The sequence below is a fragment of the Aotus nancymaae genome, unplaced genomic scaffold (assembly GCF_030222135.1).
Source record: "Aotus nancymaae isolate 86718 unplaced genomic scaffold, 86718_ANA_hifiasm-v0.15.2.pri h1tg000036l, whole genome shotgun sequence".
Lineage (NCBI taxonomy): Eukaryota > Metazoa > Chordata > Mammalia > Primates > Aotidae > Aotus > Aotus nancymaae.
The window spans coordinates 30,401,692-30,422,876 of NW_026988450.1; the positions used below are offsets into that span (position 1 = coordinate 30,401,692).

Genomic DNA, 21,185 nt, shown 5'->3' on the forward strand with positions numbered 1-21,185 from the left:
ATGAAAGACTTTCCCATCGAACTAACTTTAGGGACCATAAGTTCTGATCTCTAAAAAAATAATGAATTAAGTATTACCCAGATGATAACATATGAGATACAAAGAGTAAGATGGCTAAAATCAAACCAACGTTATCCTAAAGACTATGGTGACCTATTAAATTAGACCAGTGGTTTTCAGCCCTCGCTATCCATCGTAATTTTTTTTTTTTTTAAATGGTGTCTCTCTCAGACACCCATGCTGGAGTGCAGTGGCGTGATCATAGACAGCTCACCATAACCTTAAACTCCTAGGCTCAAGAGATCCTCCTACCTAGGCTTCTTAAGTAACTAGAACTACAGGCATGTACCACCACATCTGGTTAATTTTTATTTATTTGTTGTTGAGATGGATCTAGCTATGCTGCCTAGGCTGGGCTTAAACTCCCCACCTCAAGTGATACTCTTGCCTTGGGTTCCCAAAGTGCTGAGATCACACACAGGTGTGAGCCACTGCACCCAGCCCAAACTTTTTACAATACACTAATGCCCAGGCCTAACTCTCAAAGTTGGCTTAATAAGTCAGGGATGGGGCCGGGACACTGATGTTTGTAAATGTGTCCCCAGGGCATCTGAATATATGGTTGGGGCTGAGAATCAGTGAGTATATAGATGATTCGTTCATATTTCTAAACTCTTAACTAGCAGATGCTAAGTCATCTTATTTCTCTTGTAGTACTGGAATATGTCAGAATCAGGACGTGGCAATATAAAACAGATACAGCTCATTGTTCCTCTTCCCACACAATGAGTCTACGCTGGGCTTCGCATAAACCAAAGTTTTGCACATGCATATCCTTAAAGCCCAGGCCAAAACAGATCATGTTTTTTATCTACTCCAGAAGGTAGTACCTGAACTCACATAACATAAAGACTCAGATTCAGAAGATAGGGATTTTGAGCCACAATTTTTTTTGCTTGTTTGCTATATTATGTCTATGTATTTTTCTCTGTATCCCTCAAAATAACCTAAAAGTTATATGTTTATTGTAATTTATTATAGAAATTAAAATAGCATTTTAAAAAGTATTTTCAAATATAAAATTTTCAACAAGAAATATATAAAATCTCTTGGCCCGTTCCTTGTTTGAGGGTAACACACCACTGTTTTTAGGCTGTATGTCAAAGCTGATCTAAAATACATTTCTCTATCCACTTGCAAAATGATCCATAATTCTTAGAGGGAAAGAATGTCCTAGAAATCAACACATTATTATGATAATCACTTTTCTTTATGATTTAGGCTACTCTAGCTTTTCTACTGACCTTCATTGTTTAAATAGACATGGTACATTTGTACAGCTCAGTTTGATCAACATTAATTGATGGATTCTCATGGGGCAGGTGGACCCAACCACCCCAGCCTCAGCTGGTTCCTTGGTATCCTTGATCATGACCTTTCATGTGCTTTTTTCTTTCTAGCCCTTGACCATGTCAAGCTTCCCCCCATCTGGAGCTTTTATACTAGCTGTTTGTTTTCTGGAATGATCTTCCTTCAGGTCATCATACAGCTGGTTCCTCCTTATTTTTTCAGTCTTGCTCAAAGATCATGTTTTCAGAAAAGCATGACCAACCATTCAAAAGCTCTCCTCTCCACTCCACTATACTCAGCCTTCATCCCATCACTCTGCTGTCCTTTCCTGTTATCCTTATCTGAAAGCATATGATTTATTGGCCTTTGTGTTTATTGTTGTATGCGCACCCTCTAGAATAGAACTTCATGAGCACAAACTCCCTGTTTGTTTTTGCAGCTATAAATAAGGCACTGATATGGTTTGGCTGTGTCTCCACCCAAATGGCATCTTGAATTGTAGTTCCCATTATTGCCACATGTTATGGGAGTGACCTGGTGAGAAATAATTGAATCATGGGAGTGGTTCTCCCATACTGCTCTCATGGTAGTGAGTAAGTCTCACAAGATCTGGTGGTTTTATAAGGGGAAACTCCTTTCTCTTGGTTCTCATTTTCTCTTGCCTGCTGCCATGTAAGACATAGCTTTCACCTTTCTCCATGATCATGAGGACGCCCCAGCCACATGGAGCTATGAGTCCATTAAACTTCTTTTTCTTTATAAATTACCAGTCTCGGGTATCTCTTTATCAGCAGCATGAAAATGGACTAACATGCACGTACAGCAGAGCAGGTGCTTAGTAAATATTGATGGAGTGAATGAATGCATATCTTTGCAGTCTTACTAAGAATAGTACCAAATATAGTCCTGTATTCTTTAAGGTTGTAACTACTGATAGTTAATAGATAATGAGTGTGTACGGTTGCAATTTTATTTTAAGCTATAGTCCCTCATGCAATATGCACATGTTGGGATTTTAATTAGATTCACAGTGCCAGCTACTTTTGCAGAGAAGGCGTTTTGCAGCCTGTGCCTTGCTGACCTCTGATTGGCTCTAAGCTTCTGCTAGAGAGGGCTTTTCCATTTGCACATTTTGCAATCTTAGTTGTTCCTTTCCATTTCCAGCAGAAGGCAGCTAGACATTAATGTCTGAAACTGTACTTCCAATCATGTGTTGAGGCTTCTTTAGATCACTTTATTGGGAGTAACACCATGTTTATTTGGCATAGGGTCCTCAGTCTGCCATGGTAAAGTTTTTGGGTCTCTTGTGATTGTTCATTTCCATATGTGTCGTCTTGAGATGGGAGGTATATTGCAGAAAGCATCCATTTAATGTTAGTAGACTCGTTACAGCCTGGGATCTTTTGTTTGTAATCTTATCCTCCCATTATTACCACGATACTGAGAGTACTGGCCAGGGAGTCAGCTGCAATATCTTCAGGACAAATCCTTCTGACATATGGAATGACAGTTGGGCACTACCACTATTTTGAGGCACTTCTGTTTGGTCTAGACTAGCGCTTTAAGCCATATTGATAATGTACTCTGCCAGCCTTCCAAACATGTGCCTATGTTTGCATGTCAGCTCCATTCAGTATCTTCAGTATTTCAGATTGCCATTCAGCATAGAATCAGCTACACTTGTATCTCATGCAACATGCATAGTGCAGTGCCCTTGCCCAGAGTAGGCACCCAATAAATATTAATTCCTTTTGCTGCTTGCCTGGGTGGTTTAGCAAAATCTTATTTTATTCAAAAACATACTCAAAGAAGAATCTGCATCTTCCTGCATTCGAAGCAGCTGATTCTGCTATTACGATTTATAATTTATAATTGAATTTAATGCAGCTGTAACTAAAATAGAGAAATAATCAGATACCAGCTGTACATTTGAATATATTATATATACATGGAATGTTTAAAAGAAGCAGATTCTTCTGAATCCAGTGATGAATCTTAATGTCAGGAAAAGAGGCACAACCAGACACTGTGTTGTGTGATGCAACAGGAAATCCTGGGCACTAGCTGGTAAGTCTAATGATAATGTAAACTTGCATTGATCAAGCCTCTAAATCTACCTGCCAGAACTTTTGAAACATTGTTTTTCACTTCTATCACTTAAATCATCAAATAGCCATCAAGAATTTTGCCTACCCATGTCAGTCAACTCACATCCACAAGACAGAAGTTTGTGTATGAGTTTGTGTGAGAAAATATCAGATCAAATTTCAGACATTGTGTAACTATCCAGAATCATTATCATCCATTTGCCAATTTAAAAGGCAGAGGTATGGGTCAAAGGAGGATGACAAACTATGGTAACCACACATTTGAGAAAACACCCCAGGAAGCTGGCTCCTCTCCCTAGCTGTGAAATACCGTAGTTGTTTAAGGTGTAGTCTTGGGCCCTTTCCCTGATTTTGCTGCATGTTGTCTTCCTGGACATGTCATCCACAACCATGCCTTCAATTCCCATTAGGTTGCCGTGATCCCCAGAATTGTATCTCTGGCCCAAGCTTCTGTTCTGAGCTGCCATCCCATATCCAGCTGCACCTGGGTTTCTCCGCTTGGGTGTCCCCCAGCCCTCCACCTCAGTGTGCACAAGGCTGGACTCTCCATTGTTCCCTGCCCAGGGGTCATCCTCCAGGGCTCCTCTCTCTGGAAATAGTGCCATCTTCAGGTAGCTGCCCAAGATCAAATCCCAAGTCCTCCCTGTTTACCACCCTCTCAGTTTCCTCCCATACCTAATTCAATATCAAGTTCCTCCTGCCCTCTTTTTTTGAGACAGAGTCTCACTTTGTCACCCAGGCTAGAATGCAGTGGCATGATCTCAGCTCACAGCAACCTCTGCCCCCAGGGTTTAAGTGATTCTCCTGCCTTAGCCTCCCGAGTAACTGGGATTACAGGTGTCTGCCACCATACCCGGCTAATTTTTGTATGTTTTGTAGAGATAGGGTTTCACCGTGTTGACCAGGCTGGTCTTGAACAGAAGTTCAAGACCTCAAGTCATTTGCCCACCTCAGCCTCCCAAAGTTCTGGGATTACAGGTGTGAGCCACTGCACCTAGTCTCAAGACATATGCTTAATACAACATGTTCAATATAATATAAATTCCTTACAGTACCAGTATTAAAAACCATAGAATGTTCAGGGACCTCTGAAATCTAGTCCCACAAATTTGCATTTACATTTTATTTACTAAAAAATCACTGCAGTAATTTAAAATATTTGTAGGGTTTGCCAGGGTAAAATTCTCATATTTTGGGCTTACAACTTTGTACATAACTCTAGTTTGGCAAACAAACATCAAAAATATGGAATCTCCCTTAAAGATATTATGCATAAGTAGAGTCATCAAATTTAGAATATCAAGCCCCAGATGGTTTATCAGTAGCAACAAAAACTGCTTTCCTTGACAACACAAATTTTATAAACCGGAAATCATTCTCAGGCATGCACAGACAGACATATCAAGTCTACAAATACTTATTGCTATGTGCTTGGCACTACATTAGGTACTTCATTACATGGCCCATAAAACATTACTTTAAAAACAAACTGACAGTTGAAAACAAACTATTTACTCTTTATAGCAAATGCATTGAAGCCGTTCCAGAAAGTGACTGACCCATACTCCAGTGCCATAGAGCAAGGCAGGGACCAGCAGGCTTTGAAAGCCAAAGCGAGACCATCAGCAAACCCAATGTTGGGCTATCCTAAAAATGTTAATTAATTTATATTCGTTTTTCTTTTCTGGTGACAGAAATGGTTGGGGATTCAATGGTTGTTGTTAAGAGCAAATGACTCTAAATACGATAGAATGACCACGTAAACATGTCTTCATACGACCACTATTAAGGAAATAAGGAATGAGGTTTGTAGCTTTAGAAGCTTCCCCTGTCACTCAGAGAGGAAGAAAATGAGAGATATGAGGATCAGAGCCACAGTGCTTAATCACTCCCCTACTAAGACTTTGTAAAATCATAAGAGGAACAGCAGTATAATGGAGACTCAGTGTTTGCGAATGATGTACAATCAGGCGGATAGAGGGCACTTTTGGGGGCCTTGAAGCTTCTGGAGGTGGTGCGTTGGGTAAAGCAGGCTGGAATCAGGAGGCAGAGCCCAAGGACCATCTGATCTCTATCCTTTAAGCCTTTAAGGAGCTTAGAAGTTCCATAATCATAAAAAGGCAGTCACCACCCTCAATGCACATTTGCCATATTTCTACACTACACATTCTTGAAAGAATACCCTTTGATGTTCTATTTATTTCAAAGAGGATAGGTATTTTTGATCCAGCTCACATCACTGATTAGAGGTATTCTAGCTGCCAGATAAATAAATCTCCATTGAATGCAATTTATGGGATCCAAAAGCTATGCATGGATCAATCTAGAACTATATGAGGCTTAGCTGGTTTTATGAAAATACTCGTAACAGTGAAAAAAATCAATAACAATTTATTAAGGTTTTTGTTCTTTGCATAGGTTTTGAAACGAGTTCTTACCCATTATAAAAGGCCTTAAATATTTTGGGAGCTGAAATTTTGTACTTTACCAACTCTGGTTCTTCTCCTGAGTTGACCCTTTATGTTGAGAAAGCGTATTTTTTTTACACAGTGCAGCTGCCAGGCTCTGTCAGCCTCCTCAGGTGTTGGCACCTGGACTCCATGCCTAGATATGCACACACTCAGAGGCAGTGAGTTTTCCCCACTTACATTATCTTTCTGCAACAGGGAAAGAATTGTAATGTTTAATCTTTGTAAGAAGCACTTGGAGGCTCATCTGATATTCTATAAAAGTAAGCGATTAAAGATTTTGGCTTAAAATCTGATTTCTAATTTTTACAGGAAAAAGATATTCAATCCATACATTGAATATCTATGATTAACTTGGTACTTTTTAGGTTGGAGCCTCACCTAGAAAAATCAAGTTACATTTAACTTTTTCTTCATAGGAGTGTTGTGAGCTATAGATAGGTATAAAAGATTCCCTAGATGGTCACAAGTCTTCCCTTCCCTGTATCCTCACCTTTTGCAACATGACTTTGTAGCCCCTTCCAGCAAGAAATGCTATTTATCTACTCTTCATAGTGGGCTGGCTTTGTGACTCCTTTTAGCTCATGGACCTCAGTGGAAGCAATAGTGTGTCAAGGCTGCACCCAGCCCATATGCTTTGAATGCTTCTACTCTCCCTCTAGAACCCTGCTGATCCTCTATGTGAATAAGCCCACACTAGCCTGCTGGATGATGAGAGAATGTGGTTGTCCAGTTGTCATTATTGTTCCCCCAATACCCAGTCATCCCCAGAAGCAGACACCTGGCTGACTGCAAGCTGACCAAAGACACAGGCATGAGCCCAACTGAGGTCAGAAGAACCTCCCACCTAAGACGATCCAAACCATAAAACTGTAGAATGAGGAGCTGAGAAAATGGCTGTTGTTTTTAAGCTGTGAAGTCATGGGGTGGTTTGTTATGCAGCAAATGCTACCTGATATAGGAGGCATTATTGTCCTCAGTGTACTAAAGAGGCACGGTAACTTGTTCCAGCTCAACTAGCTGGTAAATGGTAAGGCTATCCGGTTATTAGACCTGCTTTAAGTGCCTAAACTCTTAGTCACGTCACTGCCTTTTGATGTAAATGATAAAGTACATGCTGAGTGCCTTCCACATGCTCGGTGTTGGCTAGACATTTTCTATGTTTAGGGAACTTACTATTTCCATTTTGTTTTTCACTAATGAAAGTACAATTTGACAGTTCTCCTTATGCTATTGCCTCTACCTGAAATATATTTTCTACCCTTGAAACCTGCTCAAATGTAACCATTTCTCAGGAACATCTTTTAATGTTCCAAAATAGAATTAAAGTTTTCTACCTGTGGTTGACTGCAAAATTAACCATAATCGCTCACTCTTTCCTTTCTCCTTGTCCTTTAAAATGTGACTTTTTAGTACATTCCATCAAGAAATGAAATCTCTTTCCCCACTCCTTGTGTCTAGACTGGGCTTGTGACTTGCTTTGGCCAGGAAATGTGGCAGGAGTGATGGTGTGCCAGTTCTCACACCAGGCCTAAGGTGCTTTGCATACTTCAGGCATTCTCTAGGAAACCCTAACTTCATATTCCAACAAATCTGCTGATGGCTGAGAGGCCAAAGGACCAGAGCTCGGTCAGCCAGCTTGCCTCAACTAAAGCTCCCAGACAGGTGACAGAGCTCCACCAGGATCAGCAAAGCCAAACCACAGCTGACCACTGTTGCATGAGTGAGCCTAGCCAAGAGAGGATTGCCCAGCTAAGCCCAGCCTAGACTATCAATCACAGAATCAAGAGCTAAATACACGTTCATCTAAAGCTACTAAGGTTGTTATGAAGCAACAGATAATGAATAGCTTCTTTGTAGTCTTTGGGCATGTTAAACTTATTTTTTTGAATAGCATATGTATTCAACAAACGTTACCAGATGAATAAATAAATGACTAAACATTCAATTACTCTGAGGTAAGATTTCTCTAACAAAACAGAACTCTGACTTTTTATTCCAAAGTGAATAATTCTATCTTTCCTGGCTATGAGACAGAGTGATGTTTATAGCACAGGGCCTAATACTTAGCAAGTGTGCTCAATAAATGTTAACTTCCATTGATCTTATAGGTGAAATAAGATGCCAAACAAAAGTTAAAGCAAATACCATGCATTGACACAAGCAGGATGTTAATTCCCAAATCCTTTCAAAATCAGGACAAACTCTCCTGGTATTTGTAGGATGGAGATTTAGGGCAAGCAACATGTGCTTTCTGCCCCCTCCAGATACTGGGAAGTTTCTTTCTCTTTGAAAATAAACTTCTTCAAATAACTTCATAGCTACTCAAGTTACCCAATTACAAAAAGCAAGAGTGTTATGCTATAGAAAGACCTCCACAGGAGGCTTTCCTTGCTTGTTCTCAAGGCCTGTATGTGTCAACTTTGGCTGCATATTGGAAAAACCTTGGGAGCTTTAAAAAATGCCTCCAGAGATTGACTTAATTAGTTTGGGGGTACACCTGCAGATGGGAATTTAAATGGTCCCTTGGGTAATTTTACTGAGTAGCCAAAGTGGAGAGCCACTACTCAACCTTTTCCTGGAGTGCCTCTACTAGTCAAATGATTACTATTAGATTTAACTTTAAAGGCAGTCTAAATAAACCTTTTTGATATGTCTATAATCAAAACCCAGCACTGAAATACAGATGGAAAATAATTTCTTATAATGGACAATGACTGGCTCAAAAGAAATTAAGAAACAATGATCAGATAAGTAACTTCCTGATAATTAACTCAACAAGCATAATATGAACATCTGGCAAAGTCTTAACTTTCTTAAAGACCTTAACATAATTAGGTATTCAAAATTTTATTGGCCTAAATTAAATACCACATAATATTATTCGCTATACTGGATTATAAATTCAATCTACATTGCATTTAAGTGTACAATCTAAAAACACATTAGCCTAAAATTTTTCTTTCTGAAAGTGTACATTATAATGGATGTAATACTTTATCACAAATTAAGGTACAATTTAATATTTTAATATAATTTTGAGCTCAGATTCAACATGGGCATTTCAAAAAACTGTGGTCTTGCCTTCCTAGTACATAAGTGACTCACACGGTGATATGGTTTGGCTGTGTTCCCCTCCAAATCTCTCTTGAATTGCAGCTACCATGATTCCCATGTGTTGTGGGAGGGACCCAACTGGAGGTGATTGAATCATGGGGACAGGTCTTTCCCGTGCTGTTCTCATGATGGTGAATAAGTCTCATGAGATCTGATGGTTTTATAAAGGGGAGTTACCCTGCACATGCTCTCTTGCCTGATGCCACGTTAAGATGTGCCTTTGCCTCTTCTTTGCCTTCCACCATAATCGTGAGGCTTACCAAGCCATGTGTAACTGTGATTTCACAAAACCTCTTTCCTTTATAAATTACTCAGTCTTGTCTATGTCTTTATTAGCAGCATGAGAACAGACTAATACAGTAAATTGGTACCAGGAGTGGGGTGCTGCTATAAAGATACCTGAAAATGTGGAAGTGACTTTGGAACTGGGTAACAGGCAGAGGTTGGAATAGTTTGCAGGGCTCAGAAGAAGACAGGAAAATGTGGGAAAGTTTGGAACTTATTGGTCAAAATGCTGATAGTAATAGGGACAATGAAGTGCATGCTGAGGTGGTCTCAGATGGAAATGGCAAACTTGTTGGGAACTGGAGTAAAGATCACTCTTGCTATGCAAAGAGACTGGCACACTGTGCCCTTGCCCTAGAGGTCTGTGGAATTTTAAACTTGAGATGGATGATTTAGGGTATCTGGCTGAATAAATTTCTAAGCATTCAAGAGGAAGCAGAGCATAAAAGTTTGGAAAATTTACAGCCTGATGATGTGATAAAAAAGAAAAACCCGTTTTCTGGGGAGAAATTCAAGCTGGCTGCAGAAATTTGCCTAAGTAATGAGGAAGCAAATGTTAATCACCAAGACAACGGGGAAAATGTCCCCAGGGCATGTCAGAGACCTTCCCAGCAACCCCTCCCATCACAGGTCTGAAGACCTAGAAAGGAAAAATGGTTTAGTGGGCCAGGCCGAGGGTCCACCTGCTCTGTGCAGCCTCGGAACATGGTGCCCTGCATCCCAGCTGCTTCAGTTCCAGCCATGGCTAAAGGGGGCCAACATACAGCTCAGGCCCTTGCTTCAGAGAGTGCAAGCCCCAAGCCTTGGTGGCTTACACGTGGTGTTGGGCCTATGGGTGCACAGAAGTCAATAACTGAGGTTTCGGAACCTCTACCTAGATTTCAGAGGACGTATGGAAATGCCTGTAGGTCTCAGCAGAAGTTTGCTGCAAGGGTTGGTCCTTAATGGAGAACCTTTGCTAGAGCATTGTGGAAGGGAAATGTGGGGTTGGAGGCCTCACACAGAATCCCCACTGGGGCAGTGCCTAGTACACCTATGAGAAGAGGGTCACTGTCTTCCAGACCCCAGAATGGTAGATCCACCAATAGCTTGCACTGTGCACCTAGAAAAGTCACAGACACTCAACACCTGCCCATGAAAGCAGCTAGTATGGGGGCTGTACCCTAAAAACCCTCAGGGATAGAGCTGTCCAAGGCAGTGGGAACCCACCTCTTACATCGGCATGCCCTGGGTGTGAGACATGGAGTCAAAGGTCATTTTAAGGTTTAATGACTATCCTATTGAATTTTGGACTTGCATGAGGCCTGTAGCCCCTTTGTTTTGGCCAATTTCTTCCATTTGGAATGGGTATATGCACCCAATGCCTGTACCCGCATTGTATCTGGGAAATAACTAACCTGCTTTTAATTTTACAGGCCCATAGGTGAAAGGGACTTGCCTTGTCTCAAATGAGACTTTAGCCTGTGGACTTTTTAGTTATGCTGAAATAAGACTTTGGGGTACTGTTAGTAAGGCATGATTGGTTTTGAAATAGGAAGACATGAGATTTGGAAGGGGCCAGGGGTAGAATGACATGTTTGGCTGTGTCCCCACCCAAATCTCATCTTAAATTGTGGTTCCCATGATTCCTACATGTTGTGGGAGGGACCTGGTCAAAGGAGATTGAATCATTGGGGGCGGGTCTTTCCCATGCTGTTCTTGTGATGGTGAATGAGTCTCATGAGATCTCATGGCTTTATAAATGGGAGTTCCCCTACACAAGCTCTCTCTTGCTTGCTGCCATGTAAGATGTGCCTTTGCTTCTTCTTTGCCTTCCACCATGATTGTGAGGCCTCCCCAGCCATGTGGAACTGTGATTCCATTAAACCTCTTTCCTTTATAAATTACCCTGTGTTGTGTATGTCTTTATTGGCAGCATGAGAACAGACTAATTAATACACACGGCAATAGTGTTCTTTTTTGTGATTACTTCTTTTTTGTAAAGAAGTTCAAAAGTGCTGAAAAGTGATGGGTAATCTTATGTTATAAACTATATAGTGCATACATAATGAATGCAAATTGCCTTAATGCCAAAATTTCATCTTCAATAAACTCTATGCTGTAATCACAAATGGACCTCCAACACACATTCAGAATCAAAATTCTCTAAACCACAGGTTCCGAAAAATCTGTTTTGACCCTCTGACTTCACAGATATGAAAAATGACATCCAGAAAGGTTAAACAAGTCAAACAATACCCATAACACCAAATGGCTGGGAATGGAGCCCAGGACATCTGAACCTGCATCCTCTCGCCCCGCTAGGGGCATCTGGAAGATAACAGTGAAGTGTGTTCAAGCCCTACAGAAACAGGTGGCGGGGCTGGATTTGGTCCCCAGCTTTTGCCAAATACTTGGATTTTGCCAGCCTCTGCTATAGATGGCTATGTTCAGTAGAAGACACTGACAACAGGAGATATCATTATCACTTTTTATACTTCAATTCTTCTTATCACAAAACAGGCTGAAGTCAACTATGGTTATTTAATACATTAGTTATAAATGCATTTGCTGTATTTTTTTCTAGTCTATTATTAACATCTTATATTAGTATGGTACATGTGTTACAATTAATGAACCAATATTGGTACATTATTATTATTATTATTATTATTATTATTATTCAGATTTTCTTGATCCTTTTATTTTTGGTTCCAAGATCCCATCTAGGATGCTGCATTACATTTAGTCTGCTCATTTTTCATGTATGTGTGTGTGTGTGTGTGTGTGCTTCTGTGTGTGCGATAAAGAGAGAAAGAGAATATGAATATTTCTCTTCTATGTAGCAAATGAAGGGTAAATCTTACAAATTACAATTCTCATGTTCTCTAATGCAAAAGAAAAGGGCATATGTTAATGAAATAATCTGTAGTTTCAATTATGGGAAAAACACTGTGGATTAAAGGAAGGCTAGGTTAAAAAGAATTTGACATTTAGAAGGGCCTGGAAACAGAGTTTCTGATTCCGGCATGGGTTAACAAAATCTAAAAATCAAGGAATGGAGCAGAGTAGTGTGAGAATTTGGAGTAATAAAAGTCAGTTCACATAGAAGCATAGTAATGCAGAAGAAAGAAAAAACATTGTGCAATTTGTCATCATTTAGTTTAGAGGAGTCTGCATTTTTTAAATCCACAGAAATGCAGTGATAGTTTCCTTGCCAGTATTTGTGTAAAACATTTTCCAAACAAGACTGATTCATCTTACTCTGAAATGAATTGTTAGATCACAACAGTGAATGTTAAGGCGTTTGCATCCCTTATAGAAATGCCAAACATTTTACTATGCCTGATGCTGTACTATAAATAGGGAAATTCAAATGCTAAAAATGTTCCCTAAGTTGCCAAACATAGTGCTTTACCATCTACTTCCTGGTACAAATGACTTGTTCTTCCCAAGTCTGAAAATGAAAGCTAGCTGCAATTCAGAAAAATGCTGCAACTTACTTCAATTAATTCAAAGTAAAAGTTACTTCATTTCTGTATATTTCCTTTTCCTTAGATCATATTTACTGAAGGCCTCCTTTAGACATTTACCAAAGTTTTACTAAATCATAGTTAGTCTGATGACAGTTGAGTTTTAAAATTAACAATTGGAACAGCCAAGCAACATCGATATTGCTGGAAAATAATCATGCTGATCTAAATCATTCTGAATTGTTAGCCACATTTGGATATAATAGTAGATGTAAAATTTACTTACCGTATTTTTTCTCAATAATATATGGGCACAATAACGCCCATCAATCAATTAATTAAAGGTAAAAGGTATTTCATTTCACAATAATGCCCATATATTATTGGGAAAATGGTACTCATTTGTAATTGGTATTTCAAAATACTATCAATATCTATGTATACCTTCAATAAATAAAAAGAACATAAAACAGTATAGGTTTTTGTATAACTATTTAAGGTTAGTATTCATTGGAAGAGGTAATCCTTGATTTTCACTGAGAGCTGGGACAGGGAATTATAAGAGATTTTTCTATGATGTGCACAGGGCAAGGCATAGCAAGAATTACTTTATAACATTTTCTTCAAATCAGGTGACTATCCGATTGGCCTTTAATCTCCCTTCTGCTACTGACCACACCTCACATTATCCAATTATCAGTAATCTACTCGAGAACAGTAAGATTCTCTTTAAAATGAATACAAATAATTATTTTAATATCTTTTCCTGACTTCTTTAAAGGTTTCATATGTTTTGACTTGTATAAACTTTGCAAACCTCTATGGAAGATATTTTAATTATTTTAAAATTTTATGGCATGTAAGAAGTAACTTAAGTAAAATTATTTGATTTTAAGTAAATTACTAAAGGTTACATTATCAAGTTCATTTAAATACAAACTTTACTGATTCTAATTTGACTTTCTTCTTATTTAACAGTGATGTGCTGCTTAGTCTATTTTAAGTTAATCATGTAATGAAATGCATGACTTGTAGACAAATTTTTGAAATGACAAATGGGCATATACTTGGTTTGGGGACCAATTACATAAGTTTCAACCTAAAAATTAATATGTCATGATAGATAAACAGATAAAATTTGTTTTCATTCATGAATATTTGGTAATCTTGCATTATGGACAAAAAAATCAACCTACAATAATTTTTGTGTTTAATTATAAAATAATGAGACAAGATAAAAAAAGGTTTAGGCTGCTGTTTGCATACACTTCTCTGCAGTTAATATATATATTGTGTTTCATTTGACTGTGTTGTCAGCTTATCAGAAACAATGTAAGGAAAGAGAGAGAGAGCAAAATGAGAGAGCAAGAAAAAAAGAGAGAGAGGGAAAGAGTAATATTTATTTCTAATAAACAAGCCAAATTATATATGATTATCATTACTTTTTCTTTTTTCAACATTGAATTTTATACCATATAAATGACCTAATAGGCTAATATAAAACTTTACAAATATATTAAAATATTTAAGATTAAAAGAAGAATCCAATAAACACCTATGTTTAGAAATAAACACCCAGTTCAGGAAATAAAACATTATCTACACTATGAAAAGTCTGTAAGAATTTTGACCAGATGACTGCAGTTATAAACATCACATCAGTTGCTTCCTCTGCTTACTGTCTTTAATCAGTTATCCATTATATGTATAAAGTAACAGTACATGACTAATTATAAAAACTAATTAAAGCCACTATGGGGGCTTGCAGTGTTTATGTGAGTCATAAGCATGTTCACTCATCTGACTGGCACTAATAGCTTCACACACTTTAAGAAGTCCTGAAGCAGTATTATTTTCTTAAATGTATTTAAGTAATCATTTTATTTATTAATAATTACTTTAAAAATGGAACGTAGGTCTGAACCTTTACTACCAGAACAGAGTAAAACCCCTGGGACACCTTTGCATTGCAGTGATTTTGTGAAGAGGCTGTTGGGAAATGCAGATCCAGGCTTGGTCAAAGCTAAGTTAGAGATGCAGGATGGAGAACTGATGTGAAGATGCATAAAGGAGGCCACCTGGAGAGCGGCTGATACTCCCGGGCTCCTGGCACACGGCCCCTCCAGGATCTGGAGAAACTCGAGTCCAGAGTTAAGACCCAAACAGCTCCACATATACACAAGTTGGGCTGGGCTACAACATGTAATGGTTCAGTAAGCATGGATGATGTATATAATATATATGTATCCACAGGTACCTATGAAGTGTATCTACTGAGGTTCCAAATCTTGGTGCCATTCTGCCAGAGCTGAAATTTCTACCTAAAAGACCAAAGGACAACACCACAGCATTAAAAGCCATGGGAAAAATTTGTTCAAACTGGGAACAGTTGTTTCTTCTAGAAAAATGTTTGTTTTTAATTAGGACTCTGTTAATTAGGAAGTTATGGTCATTGTTCCCTTTTCAAACTGTTCCTTAGAAAGCACAGAACAAAATTTGGTTTTATTATATTAACCATGAAAGATTTCACAGAACATATTTTGCATAATAACTTCCCTCTTTCTTCCATCTTTTTATTTTATTTTATTTTTGAGATGGAGTCTCACTCTGTTGCCAGGCTGGAGTGCAGTGGTACAATCGTGGGTCACTGCAACCTCCACCTCCCAGGTTCAAGTAATTCTCCTGCCTCAGCCTCTCGAGTAGCTGGGACTACAGGCGCTCATCACCACGCCTAATTTTTGTATTATTAGTAGAGATGCAGTTTCACCATGTTGGCCAGGATGGTCTTGATCTCTTGACCTCATGATCTGCCCGCCTTGGCCTCCCAAAGTGTTGGGATTACAGGTGTGAGCCACTGTGCCTGGCCCATGTTTTCTACCTTATATATTCTGTGTCTCATTTTACCCTCACCAATTTTCCATTTGATGTGTTGTATATTGCATCTTATTCTTAAAACTCTTCTGGAACAAAACAGCCACTAGCTTATAAGGAAGAAAAAAGCTTAGAGAAAATTCAGTTCCATCCTCCGTATTTTACAAATGAGAAATTTCAGGCTCTAAGGTCCCAATAGCTATCAGTTTAAAAAGAGACTGGAATTTAGAGATCCAAAATATAGCTTATTGATTTTCCCTCAATATCTGTTTGCCTCCTGTGACATTAGATTTTTATTTTTTTTACCTCTCCTTAAGACAACACTGTCCAAGGGATATTGATAGACATTTTCACTGACCTGAGGCAATACAAAATTTAGGAAATTCTGCATTCTACATGTTGCTTTGGAGAGTCACAAGAAAATTCTGAGAAATCCTGTGCAATAAGTAAATCAATTTCATTCTGCTGAACCCATGTCTCCCAAACATATCCAACCACTAATAAACCATTTTTTCTTTTCTCTTGCAGGGGCATCCAAATGAGAGAGAGCTGCATCCATCAACACTCCTCAGATTCCACTTTGGGGAGTTCTGGGTTAAGATAGGTCTGCAGGAGCAACTGTCTAAATCCCCACGGTAGCGGGAAGGGAGAAATGGTCAAAAAAGTCCATCCTGAAGAGCGGCTGCTCTCCATGCTGGCAGGTGGTGCTACACTGCATTGTGCCCAGGGCCACAGGATGTCAAAGGGCCCGGGACCCACCAGTGAAGAAGCTGTAAAGAATGGCAGGGCAGTACCCTAGGCCTTTCTTTGCATGCTGCTTGGGCGCTTTTCTGCAGGCACGCCACAGGATGCAGCTCACCCTGACAGCCACAGGAGGAGGTGCCTGGAATCCTCTTTACCATGCAACATTAGTCTGCACCCACTGTGAATTCTAGAAAGACAGGGATAACAAATTCTTCTTCCACTGAGCAAATGCCATCAGTCAGTGGGGACAGAGTTCCAAAAATGACAACATAGCATGCTGTGTGTACCTCTGTGGGGGCAGCGTGTGTGTGTACAGAGCCCAAAGGGGCCTGACAGTTAAGCAAGCTCTGCTATGGTCCAAGGGACGGACACCTGTGTTTGGACCCATGGAGCCCTAATGCCTAGACCCTGGAGTAGATGCCAATGGCAAGTCACTCTACCCTTTGGCAAGTCACTTACCTTCTCTGAGCTTTAGTTTCCTCTTTGGTAAAACAGAAATGTTAATAATAGTAATAGGGTGATCAGGAATATTTGCAAAGTGCTTAGACCAGTGCTTGCCTCACTGTAGGTACAATTTAAGTGTTTGTTAAATAAAATAGTGCCATTCACCTATAATCCCAGCTACTCAGGAGGCTGAGGCATAAGAATCACTTGAATCCGGGAAGCAGACATCGAAGTGAGCCCAGATGGCGCCACTGTACTCTAGCCTGGGCAACAGAGCAAGGCTCTGTCTCAGAAAAACAAAACAAAACAAAACCCAAAATAAAATAGTGTCATTAAGTGTTTACTCCAATTTCCCTCGACGGATAAACATTTTCTTTCGTAATTGATGGTGACATATAACATTGGTGAAACAAGGCCCTTGCGTGCCGTGCTTTGGGGTATCCTGCCCGAGCCGTGATGATGACACACATGAGGCCCGTGCCCATGCTTACTTAGCTGCCTGCAGACTCTCCCAGCTTTCTGGCAAGGTGTGGTCACATGTTATGAAGAGCCAGCTGCCACTGGCATGTGCTAAAGATCAGGCCTTGGGGGTTACCAGAGATCCCGGCAGAAAAGGAACAAGCAGGCAGGACAGGAGGCATGGCTGCAGTCACAGATGGGCCAGCAATTACCCCGCACATAGCGGTGTCTTCCAGGGGTCTGCTGGTCCTGCTGCAGCAGGCAGCACCTCCAAGGAGCCCCTGGCTGAGCCAGGAGAGCCTGGCCCTGCCTCAACCTCACGTCCCTCGGTAATCCTTAACTCAGCTGTGAAAAACAATAAAATAAAAACTACTTGAAAAACAGACCAAAAAATGTACCAAATAGATATAAGAAAGATAAAGAGGGTATTAAAGCCTTGGTTATTTTTTCTTGCTATCTTTGTAATGTACTTGAAATTACCATCATGTAAATATGTTTCTATACATTTTTTTTTTTTGAGACAGGGTCTTGCTCTGTCCCAGACTGGAGTGCAGAGGTGTGATCTCAGTTCGCTGCAGCTTCTGCTTCCCAGGATCAAGTGATCCTACCACTTCAGCCTCCCAGGTAGCTGGGCCTACAGGTGCATGCCACCATGCTTGGCTAATTTTTGTAATTTTTGTGGAGATGGGGTTTCAGCCATGTTGCCCAGGCTGGTCTTGAACTCCTGGACTCAAACAATCTGCCTGCCTTGGCCTCCCAAAGTGCTGGAAATTTAGGCATGAGCCACCACAGCCAGCCAATTTCTATACATTTTTTAAAAGACAAACATGCATCATCAAAAGGATTGTCTAACAAATTTAAAAGACTGGGAAACTTAAAAAAACAAAGCACATAGTATATGTGAATCACATCACTAGTGGTGGAGTAAAGGACCTGCTTTTGTTACGTAAGATTAACCCTTACGCGGGCTACACAAAAAGTAATCCAGTGCTCTACTGTGTACTGATACTACCACAGATATAATTTTAGAAGTCTCATAATTTGTATTATGTAGTTTAAAAAAAAATATCCAGGGAGCTGTTCTTAAAAATATAGGCCAAGATTGAGAAGTAATGATAAATTTCTCTGTAAGCGTAAGGACGAGGTTGCCCACACCTGCTGTTGGGGCTGCTGGTGGCAAGCTGTCCCACTCTCTAGCTCACACACTTTCTGTGAACACAGTAGCCTAGCACACATGCACACACACAAAGTCCCCAGACACCTGGGGCCATCAGGGACCATCATATTGCCGAGTCCTTGTACTCAGGGAGAGGTGGAAACACATAGCTTCAAGCAGCAGAAACACCAGACCTCAGTCATGGCCAGGTCAGTTTCCAATTCCGGGTTTGCACACTGCTTTGAGCCCTTGCTTTTATAGTTGTTGCCTTTAAAGTTCTGAACATTTGGGGCATAGTTCCCTCTCACTAGCAGGGCACCTCTACCTCAAGGCACATCTTTAAATGTATCTTTGGCAGAACACACTCGCGTCTGTGAACCACCAGATGACGTACATAGGTTAATTTTCATTTCTACCAATGTGAATGCTGACATACAAAGGGCAATATCAAAGCAGGTCTAGTGAGTTCATCAAGTATTCCTAAACTTCCATGATTTTAATTCTTGTTACTACAGTACTTGGATAGGCATTCTGCTATCTTAGAGACTTTTTTTCATGTAACACAGGCAAAATACAATGTGAAAAAAACTATCACTGAAAGGAAAACTATTTCCCCAAATTATGACTTACATCTACAGTAATGAGAAGCTATTAAAATAGATTTTTGAAAAATCTCTAAGCTGATCTGCTGCTTAGAATTTTCAGATTTCCCACTGCTCTGCTATTTTCCCATTCTGTACGCACAGCACAGATTCCTGCCAAGCCTGTTACAGTGAACAAACAATGTCCTCTCTGTCAGAACAGAGAATGAATAGTATCACAAAATTCTCCTCTAATGTACAGCCTACATTCCCCTCACCCCAAGCCCTTCAGAGGAGAATAACCAGGATGAGGACCGAGGAGGCAAACAGAACTCTCCCCTCGTCGGTCTGAAACTGCCTTCTAGAACACTAAGGGCTAAGTAGTGCCAACTCTATCATATTAACTTCTAAACAGGGAAAGTTGACAAGTTTATTTTCTTTTAAATGAGATCATATGTTTTTGAATTTCTGTGTGTGTGGGTTACACAAATATCTTTATAAGGAAGGAAGGAGGTGTTTCATCAGATAAAATTTTAGGAGGCATTTCATCAGATAAAATAAAACAGCTTTTAGCTCCAGACTGAGCAGTGACAGGGAAACTTCATAGAAATGACATAACAATTTGTGCTAAAATATTGGCAGCTAATTCATGAATGCTGAAGCTGACTATGAATTCAGCTGCTTCTGTTAAGCCTTTATTCCCACTGAGCTCATGATTCATAAAGAAAGCGCCTAGAGTTACTCCTGTGAAACACAGAGTATCATGCTGACAGATTCTTCTTTGGTCTCTCTCTCTCTCTCTGTCTCTCTCTGTCACACACACACACACACACACACACACACACACCTCCCCACAAGAGGCATTAAAGATACGATTTCCAAAACAAGAACTTCATAAAGCATTTCTCACAAACCAATGAAAGGCTTTCTAAAGACTTACTTAGCAAGTATTTTCATAGAAGAACATGGAGTTCCTTAAAATCTTTCATACTTGTCTCAGTTAGTGCAAAATATTATGATTCAGGCTTTCCCCTCTTGTGATATGAATATAGCATATATTTTATTTTAACCTCTAAAGGAAACTACTGATTTTTTTCCTTATTAAAGATAAAATGTTATTTTTATAATCAAACCCCACTGGCTTTTGTGTTCACAAGTATCTGTAACATGAAGAAAAAAGGCCAGCCTCTCCTTTCTTCCTCATTTCCCACACATTTTTCGTCCAGCCCAGTGAGCTCCCAGATTCTGATGGCATTCTCCTGGTAACACATTTAGAAGAGGCTGCAGGATGCCCCAACAGCACTGCTTTCTTCTCTCTCTCTCCTTCTCTCTCTTTCTCTCATATCACTCTAGGTCTGTATGAGACTAAACAATTAAACCTTTGTGCTGTACCGCTGCCATCTGAAAATTCTAATCATGTGCTCCCTTATTGGTACAATGGTAATATTTACCTTGGAGAAAACGTTTGTCCAGAAGAGTATTCCAAATTCTGGCAATGAATCCCCTTTGAAATGTTGTGGTGAGAGTTCTCTCTTCTTTCTTGGCCTATAACCAAAGAGAAGGAAAGTTAGAAAAAAGGCAGATGGGTATACACTGTGAAAGATACTTGTTCAGTTCACTGTAAAATTGCTAGTGTTCCTACATCAAACACTGAGCTTTATATTCTTATATTCCTTCCTGAACAAAGCAAAAGGCAAAGTAGAGACAACTATAGACAGTAATAATTAAATAAAAAATTTTCAATAAAGTTCTCATCTCCCCATCCCCCCCAAAATTTTTATTAAAAAAGTCAAGTCAGTGTCTCATCAAATATAAATCAATTTACTTGCTCTTTCCATATTTTTCCTAGTTTATGCCAAGTAAATCTCTGCGTTACTACAGTGATATTAAAATCCAAATAACTGTTTTCTGAAATTTGAAATAAAACAAGTGATGTGTTTAAAAAGAGGATTTACACTTTTTGGTAAGGTAAGCTGTGATTCAGTTCAGAACATTTCTTATTAAAAGGAAACTTTGGTGCAGAGTGAACAGTGTGACCTGGATGACATGCAGACCTAACCCCAAGCCATCCCTTCACGTATTCTGCTGTGGGAATGGGGAAGATGTGCAGAAAAGGAGAGGCTACGTGGGCAACTTCCCTTGCTGTCCCT

At 39.6% G+C, this 21,185-nt stretch overlaps 1 protein-coding gene across 6 annotated transcripts in view; it reads right to left on the bottom strand.

The window, feature by feature from the left end:
• The window catches only part of PAG1 (phosphoprotein membrane anchor with glycosphingolipid microdomains 1), a 146,116-nt gene that overhangs the window by 33,945 nt on the left and 90,986 nt on the right, over nt 1–21,185 (bottom strand). For all 6 annotated transcript variants that reach the window (XM_064384299.1, XM_012450947.3, XM_012450948.2 and 3 more), the window contains one exon: nt 20,487–20,580. The gene's annotated coding sequence lies outside the window, so the exon portion shown is untranslated. The remainder of the gene's footprint in view (nt 1–20,486; nt 20,581–21,185) is intronic.